Source organism: Sminthopsis crassicaudata, chromosome 3, assembly GCF_048593235.1.
Source record: "Sminthopsis crassicaudata isolate SCR6 chromosome 3, ASM4859323v1, whole genome shotgun sequence".
Lineage (NCBI taxonomy): Eukaryota > Metazoa > Chordata > Mammalia > Dasyuromorphia > Dasyuridae > Sminthopsis > Sminthopsis crassicaudata.
Window position 1 is genome coordinate 337,223,799 of NC_133619.1, and position 14,716 is coordinate 337,238,514.

A 14,716-nucleotide genomic window follows, 5' to 3' on the forward strand; every position below is an offset into this window, starting at 1 on the left:
TTTTTCTTTCTTTCTTTTTTATTAACAAGGGACATTATTTTAAAAACTGAATTCCAGCCTCCAGGTTGTTTTCTAAGTTTTTACTCTGCTGAAGGTGTCTTCAGCAAACCCATTCCCATAACTTTCTTTTCCATGTGGAAACACTTAGTAATAATATATCCAAAAGAGTAAATAAAACTTTGGAAAGCTAGAAAAAGGGCATTCATCAAGTATTCAATTAAATAGGAATTTATTTAACATAAATAGATAACAGATAGATAATAATCTATGTGAAATGGCACAAATGAAACAGTCCCTGCACTCCTTTGGAGCTTAGATTCTAATAGTGGGATTAAACATTCATTGTAAGTCAGACTAGCATAAGAAAAAGTAAGGATGAAGAAAGCATTAACAAGTAGGGATGGAGAGAAAGGAAAGGGAGCCTTCATCAAGAAGGTGGTACCCAAATTAAACCTTGAATTAGACAAGGATTCTGAGAGGTGGAAATATATTCCAGCTAGAGGGAATGCTTGTGAAAATTCACTGAGGTGAAGATGGAGTATAGATGTAACTTTGGCTTCAAGTGTAGAACAGTAGTATACAAGTCTCCTTATTGGCAGAATGATGATAATGGTACATGCCTGTGCCAGGGAACGTTGGTGTAAGAGCTTGAGAGAAGAGAAATGTGCTTCCTAATTCCATAGAAAATACATGTACTGACAAACTCTATGAGGAGAAATTCAGAGGTAAAGAGAATAAAGCCTGGAAAGAAGCCATGTAGGTGAAAAGCAGGGCTTCAGTATATCCTCAATTTCCAGTTTGGTTTACACTAAAAAGTATAAAGAATTTTCCTTTGGGTGAGATCAGAGTCTTTTGTATGAATGGAGATAACTTCTTCCCAGTAGGAGAAATTGTTAACTTTAATTGTTAATTGGCATATTTTAATCCATGTAGCTTCTATTATTTCTGCTTGCTATTTACTTGGATAAATGGATTTACTCACTATTCACTAACTATTATGGTCTTTTTCATGATTAACATTGGTCAAGAAGGTCTTCAAATTCAAGCTTGAAGTATCCCTTTGAAAGGATAGTGTGGCAGTGAAATTCAACACAAGTGTTTGCTTCTATTCTCCCCACCTCATTCTTGCCTCAAGAGAGCTCACAATCAATTTGTATTTGCAATTGTTGTTGTTCAGTCATGCCCTGCTCTTTATGACCTCATTTAAAGTTTTCTTGGCAGAAATATTAGAGTAAATGTCCTGTTCTTCTCCAGTTCATTTTACAGATGAAGAAATTGAGACAATAAGGGTGAAGTGACTTGCTAATTCTTACAACTTGTAAATATCTGAGGTCAGATTTGAACTTAGGAAGATGAGGTTTTTGATTCCAGGCCCAGCACTCTATTCACTGTGCATCACTACCACAGAAAGTTCCGTGGGACAATGCACTGAATATTGAACTTGGAGTCAGATGAACCACTGAATATGTAGACCTTTCTTAAGGTCAGATATTCCCAAATTTCTAAGTAGATAAAGGCAAGTACTAGACAATAGAGACAATATACAAAAGACCTTTGTGGTACACCCAACAATAGGTAGAATTTATATAGAGTTTTAAAGTTTACAAAGCACTTTATATGTATTGTCAATTCATTTGATCCTTACTTATGATGAAGTGCCAGCACTATCCCCATTTCATAGATGGAGAAATTTCAGTAGAGAGGTTAATATTTTCCCAGAATCACACTGCTTGCAAGCGTCTAAGGCAACACTCAGTCCCCTGAGTGGGAAATTTTACCCATAGCATCTGCATCTATGCTGTCATAATCAGTTAAGTCTCCACAGCTTCATTGTGGCTTGGATGTCTTTTTTGCTTTGGGACATCATAGGCGGCTTGTTTGTCTCTGGGGTATCCCTATATAGTCCTGGTCCTGGAAAGAACCTCCAACTCCCACCAAATGTTTTTCCAAGTCTATTTATACCAATCCTTAGCCCCGCTTTGGTCACATGGCTTTTTGAAAATTGGAGTCAGTGTTCCCCAATGAATGTTTACACATATTTCCCAAGTGTCCTGGGAAATTTAATCATCTTTTGATTTTGGATATTTTTATCATAGAAATACTTTACAGGTGAGGGGGTAGAGAGAGACTTGGAGAGTTATTGGGTTAATAAGCAGCAGAGTTAAGATTCCAACTGGGATGGTGTGACTTCAAGTTCAGGGCTCCTTTATGGGTACAAACTATATACCAAGTCTGCTGGTAGGGATACTCTTTCTCCTGTGTGGTTCTAGAAGCACAAAGATAAAGTCTGTTGTTGTTGGGTTGTTCCACCCCCCCCTTTTTTTTTCTACACTCCATTCGAACCATCTGATTGAATAATATTACTTTATAAAGGAAAGGTTACACTTGCTTAGATTACAGCTTATTTTAGAATCATATAATACTAACTTTGAAAGGAACTTTTCAGATCATTCAGTCCAGCCTTCTCATTTGACAGATGAGAAAGTTAAAGGCCAAAAACATAAAGTGGCATTCAAAGCCACCCAACCCCAAATGCCAAAAACAAAAATTTCCTTTTCCTTCCCTTCCCCTTTCCCTACCTCCTTTCCCTTCTTCCTTCCTTTCTCTTCCTCTTTTCCTCTCCCTTCCGTTGTGCTATCCTCTTCTAACTAGGAGAACAAACTAAAAGGCCGCTAAGTGCCACAGCTAAGTTGGAGCTCTGGGCTTGAAGTCAGGAAGTTCAAATCCAGCTTCAGATACTTACTAGCTGTGTGATACTGAGCAAGTAACTTAATGTCTGTTTACTTTGGTCTTCTCAACTGTAAAATGTAAAAAAAATTTTAAAAATTACAGCATTATCCTCCCAAGGTTGTGAGGATCAAATGAAATAATATTTGTAAAGCTCTTAACACAGCGCTTGACACAGAGTAACCATCATATAAATGCTTATTCCCTCTCTTCCCTTCTCTTGCACTGTGATTGTCTCATATCAACAGTTCTGCAGCAGGGTAGGAATGGGCAGGAACGTATAGATGTGTAGGTTACTCTCAGACTCATCAGAGTCCGTAGGTAAGGCAAATCACCAAGAATTTTTATTTGCTGTTGATCAGTTCTGTCCAACTTTTCATGACCTCATGTAGAGTTTCTTAGCGAGGATACTGGGCTGGTTTGCCATGTCCTTCTTCAGCTCATTTTACAGAGGAGGAAACTGAGGCAAAGAGGGTTAAGTGACTTGTCCCGCTGGTTAAGGTCTATAGTTAGATTTGAACTGAGGAAGATGAGTCTTTTGAATCCAGGCCTAGCACTCTATATACTGCACCACCTAACAAGCAGCTATTAACTGCTAGGTTAAATATTGGAGACACCTCTCCCCCCTCCAAAAAATAAAGCATTAAGATCTGTAGGAGTTCACATTCTAATGAGAAGTCATACACAATTGAAATGACTAAAAAATATTATGAAAAATTCAACTTAGAAGCTCCTCAAATTGGTCAGGGGAATCCCCAATGAACTATCTACATCAGTTTCCCCACCCTCATGCTTGTTCTTTCATTTAGTTGAATTTTAGATGAGATTCTCCAGGAAAGGTTTTGGGGAAGCCTTACTTACTTCATTCAGCAGCTCCTTCCCAATGTATATCTTAGAGTGAATTACTACTGCCAATGGCTACTCACATCTGCATTATGGTAATTATTACTTTCATTTTCTGAAAGTGATGTCTTCTGATTGTCTCCAAGTTATGGGGAAATGTCCTGCTTAGGCCTTATACCCTGCACTAGCACGATTTGTTAGGATTTTAAGTTTTCAGAAGTTCTTTCCTCATCAGCTCATCAAGGAGGGGCAGGTTGTTCCAGTGGAGGGTATGTTAGTTTTGGAATATGAAGAGCTGAGCTGAACTTCAGCTCTGCCATTGTTATCTGTGTGACCTTGAATAAATCACTTAAATGCCTCTGGGCCTTCCTTTATAAATCAAGGGCATTGGACTACATGATCTTATCTCTAAATCTCTATTTCAATTTTTATTATTCTCATTTTTCAGAGGAAGCAAATGGGGCTCAGTAAGGTTGTAAGTGATCTGCTCATGTTCATAGTGATCATGGCAAAACTGAGGCTTAAACCTGGAGGAGACTCTTTAGCCAAATGTTCTTTTTCACTAAACCACACAACTGGGAAGGAAAGGACTACAACAAGTAGAAATGGCAACAGGAGATTAGAGACTTTAACAAAGGATAACCAGCAACAGAAAAGAAGTTACTATTGAGGGGGCAGCCTATTTGAATAGGGGATCTTCCCAGACTTCTTGGAGCAAGATAGAGTAGAGAGTGAGGTGGGCAAGCCTGAACCTCATGATGAAGACATTTAATTGCACTCGACTTGTGATGGGGAAGGGAAGAGGACTGAGGATGGGAAGAGTAAGCCAGTTCTTCACACGGAAATCTCTTAGAAGAAAGATCCAAGGGGACAGAGCTTAAGGAGGAAAGCAGCCCAGGGCACCTTGTTTTCAGTAATTAAGCCTAGTGAACTTCAACAAGGAATTTGCTGTACATAATTTATGGTTCTTTTGTTTCTCCTGTCAATTAGGGGATTTCTGTCTATAATATGGGATTGTTTACTTTATTCTTTCTGTCTCTCTGTCTCTGTCTCTATCTCCACCTCTGTCTCTGTATCTTTGTCTTTCTCGTCTCTTTCGGTCTCCATCTCTATCTCTGACTATCTCTCTCTGTTTCTGTCTCTATCTCTGTCTCTCTTTGTTTCCTTCTCAATCACTGTCTCTCTCATAGCCTCTCTATGCATACAAAGTAATTTCCTTAGTGCCTACCCACTTTGCCCTCCTGACTTTCCTTGACAGAAAATTTTATTTCCTTATTGATTCAGGTAAGAAGAAGATTTCTGCTGTTTCTTGTTCCATGTTTTGTTTTCAGTGGAGATTACAGAAACACAGATTGTTCTTTTGGGGAGGCGTTTGGGTAGCTGCTGATCATGAACAGTGTCGACAGGTTTCCTTTCTTCACTATGGTCCATTTTGGCTTTTGACATTCTTGAGACATAGTCATTATCTTCCAAAAGTCGAACATGATTACATCCACATGTGTACTCTTTTTACTGATATAGATGACCATCTTTATACGCCTTAGGAGAAAGTGGAACTGAAAAAATTATTTTAAAAAAATTAAACTTGAAATTCTCTCTCTCCCTCCAACTCCTCCCGCCACTAGTGAGAAAGTAAGCCATATAATATCCATTATACATGTGAAATCAAGCAAAATATATTTCCTTCTTAACTATTTTACAAAAAAAAATCCCCAAACACCCCCCCAAACCCACAAGCTAAAAATGCTTCAGTCTGCACTCAGAGTTTATCAGTTCTCTTTTGGGTAGTGAATACCATTTTTCATCAAGAATCCTTTGGACTTGCCATAGATCATTGTATTGATGAGGGTACCCAAGACTTCAGAGTTGGTCATCGTTACAATATTGCTGTTACTGTGTACACTGATTTCTTGGTTTTGACCATTTCACTTTGTTTCAGTTCACATAAGTGTTCCCAGATTTTTCTGAAGCCCTCATGCTCATCACTTCTTATAGTACAGTGGTATTTCAACACTACATCACAACTTGTTCAGCCATTTCCTAATTGATGGGCATCTCTTCAAATTTCCAGCTTCACCACTACATAAAGAGCCCTATAAATGTTTTTGCACATATAGATCTGTTTCCTTTGTCTTTGATGTTTTTAGGGTACAGTCAGTATTGCTAAATCAAAGGCTATGTAGTGGGCATAGTTCCACATTTTTCTACAAAATGGTCAGACCAGTTCATAACTCTACTGACAGTGTATTAGTGCCACTATTTTTCCGCGTCTCCTCCATGTTCCTTTTCTGTCATGTTAGTCAATTTGATAAATGTGAGGTGGTATTTCTGAGTTATACATTTCTTTAATTATTAGGGATTTAAATCCTTTCTTAATAACATAGGCTATTAATAGCTTTGTTTCTTTTGAAAACTGTTCATATCCTATGACCATTTATCAACTGGGGAATGGGTCTTATTTTTATAAATTTATACATTTCTCTGTATATTTGAGAAATATCTTTATTAAAGAAACATGCTATAACATTCTATTCCTCCTCTCAGTTTCTTTTCTTTTTAGTTTTTGACTGCCTTGGTTTGTTTGTGCAAAACCATTTCAATTTAATTAATCAAAACCATCCATATTGCTTCCTGTGATCCTCTCCATCTCTTTTTGGTGATAAAATCTTCCCTTATCCATTGATCTGATAAGTAGACTTTTTCTGTGTTTTCCTTATTTGCCTACAATATTCACCCTTATGTTTAAATCATCTACCTGTTTTTACTTTATCTTGATATATAATTGAGGATGTTGATCTATGCTTAGTTTCTTCCACACTGCTTCCTAGTTTTCCCAGCAGTTTTTGTCTAATAAATTCTTGCCCCCAAACTTAGATCTTTAGATTTGTCAAACAGAAAATTACTGTGATCATTTACTTGTGTTTATTGTTTATCTAATATATTCTACTGATCAACCATTCTATTTCTTATCCAGTACCAGATTGTTTTGATGATTGTCACATAGTAGTATGGTTTGAAATCTGCTACTACTAGGTGCCCTTCCTTCAATTTAAAAATTATTTCCCTTAATGTTACTGACCTTTTTCTTCTTCCAAATAAATTTTGTTATTATTTGTTCTGTTCTATAAAATCATTTTTGGCATTTTGATGGGTAGGATATGGAATAAGTAAATTAACAGGTAGAATTGAAATTTTTATTATATTGGCTCAGCCAACTCATGAGCAATTACTATTTCTTTAAGTGTTTAGATTTGACTTTATTTGTGTTTTGTAATTGGATATATACTTCCTGGGGTGGGTAGATTCCTAAGTAAATATAATTTATTCTTCTATGTCTTCCTTCTGGGTTTTGTTGATAGGATACAGAAAGGCTGATGATTTATGTGGATTTTTAAATATTTTGCAATTTTGTTAAAATCATTTTTTCAACTTGTTTTTTAGTCAAAAAACTAGTCATGTCATCTGCAAAAAGGGAAAATTTTGTTTCCTCATTTTTTATTCTTATTCCTTCAATTTCTTTTCTTTTCTTTTTTTTTATTGCTACACCTAGAATTTCCAATGCAATATTACTTAATACTGGTGATAAAGGACATTTTGGCTCTACTCCTGATTTTTGGGAAGCCTTCTAGTTTGTCCCAATTACAAAAAATGCATTCTCTTGGTTTAGGAAAAGCTCCATTTATTCTTACATTTATTTTCTAATGTTTTTAATAGTGTATTTTGTCAGTAGTTATATCTGCATCTATTGAGATTATTATATGATTTTTATTTATATTGTCAACTACATCAATGGTTTTCTATTATTGAACCAACTCTATTACTGATATAAATCCAAGCTGATTGTAGTATATGATCTTTGTGATATATTAGTGCACTCTCTTTGCTAAAATTTTATTTAAATTTTTTGCATCAATTAACATTAGGGAAATTGGTCTATTTTCATTCTCTGTTTTTGCTCTTCCTGGCTTAAATATCAAAATCATATTTGTATGGTATTTGGTAGTACTTCTTTATTTTTGAAATGTTTTTATGGTATTGGAATTAATTTTTCTGTAAATGTTTGGCAGAATTCACTTGTAAATCTACATGGCTCTGTTGTTGATTCCTCCCACCCTGGAAATTTTTTTTAATGGCTTAAGTTGTTAAAAAATAGAATTATTTAACTATTCTATTTCCTCTTCTGTCAATCTGTGAAAATTTATATTTATTATATAGAAATACATTTTGTTTAGTTTGTTGATTTCATTGACATGTAATTCAGCAAAATACATTTAATAATTGCTTTAATTTCATCTCTATTTGTGGTGTATTCACCCTTTTCATTTTTTATACTAGCAATTTGACTTTCTTCTTTTTTAAAAAACAAAATAACCAATGGTTTACTTATTTTATTCATTTTTTTCATAAAGTCAGGTCCTAGTTTTTATTTTTTAAACTTTCAATTTTATTAAACTTTCCATTTGATTTTTAAGATTCATATTTTAAAGTTTAATTGGGAATTTAAAATATATTTTCTACTTTTTTAGTTGAAAGTTCAGTTTGTTAATTTGTTTTCTCTCTTTTATTGATGTGTTTTGAAATATAAAAATTTCCCCAAGCATTCCTTTGACTGTATTTCCCGATTTTGTTATGTTGTGTCATTGTTCTCATTATCTTAATGAAATTATTGTTTCTATGCTTTGCTTTTTGACATACATATTCTTTTTTTTTTTTTTTTTGAGGCTGGGGTTAAGTGATATCCCCAGGGTCACACAACTAGGAAATGTTAAGTGTCTGAGACCAGATTTGAACTCGGGTCCTGAATTCAGGGATGATGCTCTATCCACTGCGCCACCTAGCTGCCCCCCATACTTATTCTTTAGGATTCTATTAGTTTAAAATTATTCATAATCTATGCTTCTATTCATCTTCTTAATTTCTTATTCATCTTATGGTTCCATTCTTCTAGATCTCTGAAGGGTAAACTGAGATTCCCCATTAACACATTTTTAACTGTCTATTTCCTTCTGTGATTCATTTAACTTTTCCTTTAAGAATTTGTATGCTATAGAAAAAGATAATGATAAATGTTGAAGGGGATGTGGGGAAACTAATGCATTGTTGGTGGAATTGTGAGCTGATCCAACTAATCCAAATTGCTTTCCATCTGGAAACAATTTGAAACTATGTCCAAAAGGCCATAAAACGGCGCATGCTTTTTGATCCAGCAGTGCTACTACGGGTCAAAAGAGGGAAAAGTACCCACACATGCAAAAATGTGGCAGCTATTTTTTGTGGTGGCAAAGAATTGGAAAATGAGTAGATGCCCATCAATTGCAGAATGGGTACATAAGTTATGGTATAAGAATTTGGTGCATACAAGTTTTGAAACTTGAACTCCACTGAGAGTCTCTAAGAAGCTAAGAAACTTTAAGGACCAGGGTCATTTCCATGGTACAGTGAGATATTTGAGTGAGGCATTCAAGGGTTAAAAATAGAGCACTGATCTGTGATTTCATTGGTTTAGAAAATTCCCTGAAAAGGAAATGACACCAATCAGTTAAGTTTGGTAAGTTCCCTGAAATTTACACTCTTAGAGAGCAGCCTAAAGCCCTACTCTCTATCTACTACTCCATGCTGCCCTAAAATAGGACTTTAGCAGAGATTTTAAAACATCTATCATCAATTAATAACTGGCATTTATACTCAAAATAAGTCTATAACCTCATAAATTTATTACTTTTCCTTAAATGGCCTAGATTGCGACTCAGTGATGCCTGCTCATCCTTTTAGTGTCCTTCTCTAAAACTCTCATCAATTCACAATAGTGGGGTCTACCTCATGTACCGGAGGCTGACCTTGCTTTCTTCAGGCATGGTGAGGAAAGCATTGGAATTTATGAATTGTACACCCGTCATCACTTGCCCTCACCACATTACCAGTCCATCTTTTCCATTTTATATTTGGCTGGTGGAATCTTTTATGTCTATTTTATCATTGCTCATTGCTTAGCTGTGGTAGCCTCCTCATACCCATTATGTACTTCACTACCCTATGTGTGAAATTCATTTTCAATTTTTCATGTGTCCTAACATTTATGTAGCCTTTCAAATTTTGTCAAGCACTTAATACTCATTTCACCCGAGTCTCATGACAACACTGAGAAAGTACTAGAGACTTTATTCTTCATATTTTACACATTGGCAAACTAAGGCTACATGTTAAGTGGCTTGTCCTTGTGTCACATAGCTAGTAAGGATCAAAAACAGAATTTGGACTTAGACCTCCCTTATGCCAGATTCAGCATTCTATCTTCTACATTACATTTCCATGTTGCATATTAACAATAATAGAATGTAAACTCCTTAAAAACAGAAAATGTTTAATTTTTACCTGTATTTCCAGCACCTAGGATAGCATCTGGAACATAGCAGGTATTTAATAAATGCTTGTTTATTGATTGATATGTCCTTCTCTCTCAGCCTTTCCCTATATTCAAGTTTTTATTTAATCTAAGGAGAGCTTTTCCAGAGGTAATTTTATCTTTTGGATTGCAACAAACCATTCTAGGTAGATGGAGGCTGAATTTTTTCGTGAAACTTTTAAGGAAGGAGTTTCCATAATTTTTCTCGGGAATTTATACAAGAGGAAGTATCATAAAAAGGGAAAGAGGGATGGATATGGGATTTAAAAACTGGGTTTAAGTCCTCGCTTTTCTGCATGGATAATTTTGGACAACACATCTAGGTGGCACAGTGGACAGAACAATGGGCCTGGAATCAGGAAGACCTGAGTTCACATTCAGCCTCAGTCACATTTATGACCCTGGGAAAGTCATTTAAATGCTGCCTATCTTAGTTTCCTCAACAGTATAATGGGTAGAATAATAACACCCTTCTCCCAGAGTTATTGTGAAGTTCCAATGAGATATTATTTGGAAAGCACATTGCCTGGCATATAGTTGGTGTCTAATAAATGCTTTTTTCCTTCTTTCCTCTGAACCTCAGTTTCTGATCTCATCTGATGAACTATATATTGTGAAAGACTATTGCAAACATTCAGTAGAATAATGTATATCCAGAGCTTTATCAACCTTAAACTTACATACAACCATTAGCTATCATAGGTCATTGGCCTTATTGCCTCCTTAATGAGAATTGTTTGGAAGCAAATTTTCCTATCCAATCAAAATCCTACCTGCTTTCATTTCAAACCATTTCTTTTCTTCTCATCACTGTGGTAATGGTGATTTTTGTACTAAGCCTATCCAGAGACCACTCATTATAGTTCAACAAGCAATAATTATTACTGAATAATTTCTAGGACTGTCAGTGATGCTTGATTCCTCATGAAAGAACTTTGAAAAGCATTTGAAAAATGCTAAATACAAGGCAGTGTCATGCGTGGATCTGTGAGTTCCTAGAATTGAATTCTGAAGGGACATTTTATATGGGATGTTATTATTTATCTAATATCAAGTATTGCTTCTGTATTTGTGGGCAGAGTGGAGAACTGGAAGTCCTCCAAACCTCTTTTCAGATACCTGACCAACTGCTCATGGCTTATCATAGGTTTTTCTTTGAGTAACCACTGAATGACCTGGAATTATAGCAAGCCTGATCATAGTCCCATTTGGTTGGAAAAAGGACAACTAATATTAAGTGTGAGACAAGCTAGGGAACGGATCAGCAGGAGTGAAAGAATCCTAGACTAGCTCAGCTTCAAAGGTCATTTAAGCCCAAGTCTGTTACAGAAATAATAACAATTCACATTGATCTCATGCTTAAAGATCTGCCATGCTCTGTCCTTCCCATGACCCTGTGAGATCACGTGGACTTTGAAGTTGGTGTTCTTGTTGTTCAGTTATGTCCAAATCTTTGTGATCTTATTTGGTGTTTTTTGGCCTAGGCACTAGAATGGCTTGCCATTTCCTTCTGTAACTCATTTTACAGATGAGGAAACTGAGGCAAACAGGGTTAAGTGACTTGTTTAGGGTCACTCTATCCATTGCAGTAACTTATTTTCATATATATATATACACATACATGCAGATAAATACACATACATGTAGATATATTAATGCAGATACACCATATATATATATATATATAATATGGATACATACAGATATAGACACACACATATATACATTTACATATAACATGAATATATGCATACATACAGGTGTGTGTGTGTGTGTGTGTGTGTGTGTGTGTGTGTGTGTGTGTGTTTGTATTCTGAGATTTCCATAGATTTTTCAAGCAGGAAGACACTTTAGAGTCCAAATACTCCTCCCCTAGTCTAGAGTGCTTTGTTCATGGTCATATGACCCAGGATTAGATCCCAGGCCTTCCTATTCTCCCACAATCTGCAGGAGGAAGTCAGAGGTGCTGATTGAATCCCAGTCATGGTCACAGTGATTCTGAGTCAGGTACTTTCTCCCCTTTGGGCTTTCATTTCCTCATCTGTAAGAAAAAAGGAACAAACTCAATGATGGCTCCTTCCTGTTCTGAATCTATAGTTCTAGGTCTCATTTTAGTGGTACAGCTTATATTAGGATCAATACATCCTTTATGTCAGCATTTCTGCCATCCCATTGTTCTTCCTCCTTCCTTTTTCCTTTTCCAACAAAGCCCCATAATTTTTTTTCTGAGAAGCCATGAGCTTGCTGCCTGCACCTTCTCTTCTCCATAACTTCTGCCTTCTGGGACTGGCCCTTCAGAGACCAGGGATAGCTGTATCTCCTCCTCCCCTACTCCCTTTCCTGGCACCAACTGCTGTAGAGGCAAATGGATTCCCTGGGACTTGTCTCCTTGTACCCCCAGTTCTCTCATTTTCAGCAGCATCATGGAAGTCTCAACACTGTTTTCTGTATTCTGTATTTTTGAGAGCTGGTCTGTGCTCTGGTGTTCTCTGCTCATGGTATCTCTACACTCTAATGCCATCCAGCATTGCCATCCCCCTCCCTCTCTAAGCTACAAAGCCAGGGAGATGTTATGTCCCTGATTTCTACAATATCTCTCTGAGAAAACAGTTGCAATCTTGGGGACCTAAGCATAAGCTAGTATAGAATAGAAGAAAGGGGCTTGATAAAGATAAGGCAAACTTATCTCAGCCTTCTGCTATCTTCAATTACTAGAGTGTTGCCTGCATCTTTAGCTGAGCTCTTAAAGGGACTTTACTCCTTAATCCTTAAGTACCTATTGGGAGCTTTTCTTCACTCCATCTTTGGGGACTGGACTTTGGTCTGAGATTATTTAATGTGGAGAAGAGTCTTTAAATATCTGAAGACTGTGTTCTACATGGATGTTCTCTCTGCCAAGGACTGAATAAGAAGCAGCCTTAAACAGCAGCAGAGATAATAAGAAGCATTTAGAAGACAGTGAGTGCTATAATGGAGGAGATGATAAAAGTCTTTCAAGATTTGGTATATAATACGTTTTCTTGACACACTCAAATATATCCTTAAAGCCTGAAAGAGTTAGCTCACAGTCACCAATATGAGTCTTGTGCCTTTGGGGAGTCACAGACACCCTTGAAATCAGATAACTTTCTTTTCAAGTACATGTTAAGTTCAAATCAGCATCGGTTCCCTTTACCTTTCTTTTAAAAATTTTCCAGATTTTCCCTTTCTGTGAGTTGTTAAACTCACTGAAATTCCTTTCTATTCACTCCAAACTTCTAGTAATATTTATCTCTTTGTGAATTATCAGAAGGTGACTTTGCAAAACTCAGTGAGGACTTATTCTTTCCTCCAAAATTTACTCCTCCTCCCAAGATGTTTTCCCCTAAAGTATTACTATTATAATTTTCACATTATCCACGTTCCAAAACCTGTCATCCTTGATTCTGAAATCTTACTCTTAATTTCTAATCCATTTGCCAATTCCCATTGATTCTAACTCACCAATATCCTTCATTACCTTTTGTCCACTTACTTCATTGCCATTCTAGATCAGGCCCTCATTACAATTTCAATTGCTTTCTAATTGGCTTCCCTGGGTACTTTTTTCTGGGACTCTTCTCAGAATCCTAATGATGGGATTTTGCCATCAAATGTTGGGTGAGGGACTATTGGGCACCAAAAGTAGAATGGAATTATGAGCCAGTGTTGCATAGTATCTCAAAAGAATGTGTAGGCTTAGATCATCTCCAAATCAAAAGGCAAAGATTTTATTATGCTACCAACAGTAGGTTAAATCCATATGTTTTTTGTTTTGTTTTGTTTTGTTTTTTATCAAGGAAAAGGGTTTTTAGCAGTTAACAAGGGGAAAGAGGGATTCTGAGTGAAACTCAATAGAACCAGTAGAAAGATGCCATCAAAGCCTGGCAAGTTCCTAATGAGCCCATGATGTCATAAAGTGGGATAAATTCCTAAAAAAAGGAGTTTTGTGGGTTTACAATACAGTAGGTTCCTTTATGGGGGAAAAATATAATAATTTGTAAGTTTTGTCAATTTTCAGAATTGAACAAGGAATTCAATCAGGGCCACTACAATAAAGGCCTACTTAGGAAAACAAAAGGTCTAATCAAAATCAAAAGGTCCACTTATAATCCTATCAGTGTTCCTCCCTGCTTGCCTCAGGGAATGGGGTTTGGCTTCTAGATTGTATATAGTAATTTAACCTCTTTTGGTCAATGACCACCTAGCTACCAAAGACCAAGGACTTTAATCATTCTAACCATTGCTGATATCTGGCTCCCATCAAAATGTTTGTGGCAGCCTTCTTTGTAGTGGCAAGAAACTGAATAATGAGTGAATGCCCATCAATTGAAGAATGGCTGGATAAGCTGTGGTATATGAATATTATGGAATATTATTGCTCTGTAAGAAATGACCAGCAGGATGAATACAGAGAGGCTTTGAGAGACTTACATGAACTGATGCTGAGTGAAGTGAGCAGAACGAGTAGATCATTATGATGCAGTTTTAATGGTAGAGGAGAAGTGTGAGAATTGAAGTGGGGATCCCCTCTGGTTGGAGACGCAGGTCCAACATGAAAGAATTCGTGAACCCAAAAAGTCTGAATTGTAAAAGGGATTTTTATTGGCACTGAGAAGCCAGCTTTACTAGGAAGACAGACCCCTTAGTGCCAAGAGATCCTATTAGGGACATAAAGGTCAACACTGAGAAGAGAATTGTGTGGGAAAAGGGTGAAGAACTTAC